This window comes from Gorilla gorilla, chromosome 12 (assembly GCF_029281585.2).
Source record: "Gorilla gorilla gorilla isolate KB3781 chromosome 12, NHGRI_mGorGor1-v2.1_pri, whole genome shotgun sequence".
In the NCBI taxonomy this organism is placed as follows: domain Eukaryota; kingdom Metazoa; phylum Chordata; class Mammalia; order Primates; family Hominidae; genus Gorilla; species Gorilla gorilla.
The window spans coordinates 74,980,333-74,984,622 of NC_073236.2; the positions used below are offsets into that span (position 1 = coordinate 74,980,333).

Below are 4,290 nucleotides of genomic sequence, written 5' to 3' on the forward strand. Positions count from 1 at the left end.
TCTTTAATTCCACATTTTATTGAGGACTTACCGTGTTCCAAGAAGGATGTGAAATGCTTTGCAGGTGTTATCTCATTTATTCTATATGGTAATCCTGTGAAGTAGGTAATATTGTTATCCCTTTTTACAGATGAAGGAACTGAGGGGCAGAGAGGTTTAATGACTCGCCTGGATTAGAGAGCTAGTAAGTGGCTGACCTCCCTGAAGTTGAAGCTCATCCACAGGGATCTGCTGCCTATGACTGAAATAGAGAGATGGGGAAAAAAAAAGCATAAGCCACCTGTTTTGATCATGCAGTCCAGTAGTGGTCAGTGCAGGCAATTCAATCCAAACTTGTTGTTAGGTAGAATGCAGTCATTCCTAGAGTTAGTTAGCATATTTGGCAGAATATCAGTCTTTAAAAAAAGTTTTCTTTTAATCAAAGAAAAAATTAAAAGATTTACACACACAGTTACATATACCTAAAAAGGCATATGGTGAAAAAAAAAATGCCTAAATTAATTTTATTAAAACCAGGGTTTCTCAAAGCTTATTTGACCACAGAACTCTTTTCTATTTGGTATTATGAAAATTGAGTGTAAATAAAACTGGGGAATATAAGAGCATTTTGGACTCATCACCGAGTTTCACCAGCCATCACTAACCATTACTATTCTGTCCTATTTGTTTTATCTATAGTCACTTCTTTTTCCTGAAGTATCTTCAATGAAATTTCAGACAGCATATGTTATTGTACAGAGTATGCATCTAACAATGGGGAGATCTTCTTACATAAAGTGTCCTTATCACATCCGTCAAGATTAAAATAGTTCCTTAATATAATCTAATACTCAGTTTATATTCAAAGTCCCTGATTTAAAAAGTCAGAGCTTTTTTTTTTCAGTAAAAACCTTTGGAACTATTTGCTGATTCTATTGATTCAATTTTACTACCAAGAGCTGGCACCAACCAATCACGTATTAGAAAAACTTGCAATCATTGGTAGTTATTTTCTAGGCCATTGTTAAAGAGCTAAAGCTTTGCTATCATTTGAATATGTCCCCCAAAGTTCTTGAGTGTTGCAATCTTGATCCCCAATGCAGTGGTGTTGGGAGGTGGGGCCTAGTGGAAGATGTTTGGGTCATGGGGACATTGCCCTTATGAATGGATTAATTTTGTTATCTCAGGAGTGGATTCCTTATACAAGGATAAGTTCCCCACCCTCCTTTGCCCTTCTGCCATGGGATGACATAGCAAGAAGGCCCTCATAAGACACTGGCCCCTCTATCTTGGACTTCCCAGCCCCCATAACTGTGAGCCAATGAATTTCTGTTCATTATGAATTATCTAGTATGTGGTATTCTGTTCAAGCAGCACAAAACAGACCAAGACAATCCCTCCTAATAATTCAGCTTGAAAAATAAAGGACTAAGTATGTACAATCCTTCAACCTCAAGATTCCCTGTGGCTAGTGAAGAGACTAATAACTGGATTGTATAATCTTTTTTGTTTTCATTTGAATTTCCAAACAGAAACAAAGTAGAATCCTTTTAGCATCCCAGGAATATGTATGCCGAGGAACACATTTTTGGAAGCTTTGATTCAGACAAAATAACCAGTTGAAAGAAAGCTTCACATGGCCATTTTGGTATTTGAAAGCTATATTTGGTATTTGAACTCTGAATATATAGGTTTTTCTTTTTCAAAGTCATCACATTCTAAAAGGAAGAAATCTGTAATCAGTCCTGGTTGTGATTCCTAGTACATGTGTAAATTTACTGCACACACAAACACACAATACTGCAAATCTTAAAACAGACAGAGAAGCATGGTTGTAAATTTAAAATCAGGATAAAACCATCTGAGGCAAGTGACTAGGTTATTCAAGATCTATTTGAAGGAGATTAATCTAAAAGAGATACTTGCAGTATGGATTTGCAATGTGACAAAGTAATAAACCATACAGCACAGCAGCAATTTGGTTTCCCAGTCTATGAGAGCAGCTGAAATAAACACCTCATACCAGTTCATTGCCAACAGTATTTTCTAAATTAAAGAACAGACTAAATTATTGCATTAACTGATGCTTCAATGACTAGCTAAATATTTATATACCCCACAAGCACTGTATTCAAAATTTACAGTAGCAAAGCAGCCTGCAGAAACCAAAATATTGATTGAGTCATTAAAACTCAAGGTTATTAACCCAAATAACTTCTTGCTTTGTATAAAATGAATTGTGAGGCCAGGGAATGCAATTTCTGAGACAATTACCAGGGATGGGGGCTCTAATGACTTTACTGTTTTGCATAAATAAATAGTAGCTGCCTAATCTAGGATACCAGATGAGTTTTGTTCCACACCCCAGTGTTAATCAAAAGCATTTCTTACTATGAGCACAGGTGATTGTTAACCTGAAGTTAGACTTGTGCACATTCCAAATGTGAAATTTGTGTTCCTGAAGCAGTACACATCCTCAGGCAAACATCAGTATCTGATGTCCACCGTAAAGTTGCAGGAAGGAAAACAAACATAAGTGTAAGCTAGCAAACAACGAAATGTATCTCTATTGAAAAAGCCCTATATGGTCACCAGCTGGTTTGACACTGCGAGCAGAAATTCTACTCAGCTTCAGGGTAAGCCAGGGAAGGTATTGGGGGTGGGGATTTGTACTTCCATGGTATGCTTCCTGTGAGGAGCCAGGCAAACCTTTCCCTATATAACTCAGGACATAGCCAGGAGGGGCATACTTAATTGCTGCAGGACAGGATGGACAAGAAAGAGTTAGGGCCTCAAGGCCAACTTTCTATCAGGAGTGGGGAGACTCCAGGGAAACAAAGCCAGCTGAAGGGACAGCGAAGCTAGAGCTTGACAATCTGAAGGGTGTGGTGACAGGCAAACTCTGGTAGTGCCAGCAGTCTGCATAAGGCAGCTCCACACAGAGCAGTGGAAGTGTCCCAACAGACAGAGCATGGGGCTCAATAATCCTGGAGGTGGTGATATTCAGGAATCCAGGAAGATATTTGTAGGTCAGCAGGATACCAGGACCCAGGCACAGGCTGTAGGGAGGATTTATGGGTGGGTGGAGACCTAGATTATCTGAACAAGACAGAAGCGCAGTGGTTTAGCTACAGCATAAACTAGCTGCTGTGACAAAAAGATCCGATATGACATGGCTTAACTAATACAGGTTTTTTTTTTTTTGAGAGTCTCATTCTGTCACCCAGGCTGGAGTGCAGTGGCACTATCTCGGCTCACTGCAACCTCTGCCTCCAGGGTTCAAGTGATTCTCCTGCCTCAGCCTCCTGAGTAGCTGGGATTACAGGCATGCTCTACCACGCCTGGCTAATTTTTGTATTTTTTAGTAGAGACCGGGTTTTGCCATGTTGGCCAGGCTAGTCTTGAACTCCTGACCTCAGTTGATCCGCCCACCTTGGCCTCCCAAAGTGGTGGGATTACAGGCGTGAGCCACTGCGCCCAGCCAAATAATACAGAATGTTATTCCTCTCTCATGCAACACTGCAAAACAGGAAGGACGTCCTCAGCTCCATGAAGTTCTCTAGGGACCCTGGAACTCCTCCCCTGCCTTACAGCTTCCATCCTTGTGTCTAAGATTGTTGCTCCGGTTGTCCTCTCCTTGGTCACAGCTGGCTACCAGCACCATATTGGAGTTCCAACCTGTAGGAAAGAGAATATGGAGGGCAAGAAACTTTATGCTATGGACTGAATGTCTTCCACACAATGCCCATTCTTATGTTGAAATCTTAGTCCCTAAGGTGATAGTATTAGGAAGCAGGGCCTTTGAGAGGTGATTAGGTCACAGGGTAGAACCCTCGTGCATGGGATTAATACCCTTATAAAAGAGGCCAGAGAGAAACCCTTTGCCCCTTCCACCATGTGAGGACAAATGAGACACAGAATCTGCTGGTGCCTTGATCTTGGACTTCCCAGCTTCTAGAACCACAGACACACACAAATTCTGTTGTTAAGGCTACCATTCAACTTAGGAATCCTATTACTGAGGAAATATACTCCAAGGAAAATAAATTGTTCTACCAAAAAGACACATGTACTTGTGTGTTCATTGTAGCTACTATTCACACTGTATCTCTACTGCAAAAGCCCTATATAGTCACTGGCTGGCTTGACACCGCAAGCAGAAACTCTGTGGTCACACTGCCTTCTCTTCTGTCTGTGTAATGCCCCTCCACTTTTATCTTATAAAAGGACATATGTGATTGCATTTTTAGGGCCCATCTGAATATCCAGGATAATCTCCCCATCTTGAGATTCTTAACCACATCTACAGGC

General features: G+C 40.8%; 1 long non-coding RNA gene across 1 annotated transcript; it reads right to left on the reverse strand.

The window, feature by feature from the left end:
• Nucleotides 1-1,622: 1,622 nt before the first annotated feature.
• On the reverse strand, nucleotides 1,623-3,922 carry LOC129531624 (uncharacterized). Its single transcript, XR_010129802.1, has 2 exons — nucleotides 3,832-3,922; nucleotides 1,623-3,657 (listed from the first exon to the last, which is right to left on the reverse strand). It is a non-coding gene; the product is annotated as an uncharacterized lncRNA (long non-coding RNA).
• Between the last annotated feature and the right edge of the window lie 368 nt (nucleotides 3,923-4,290).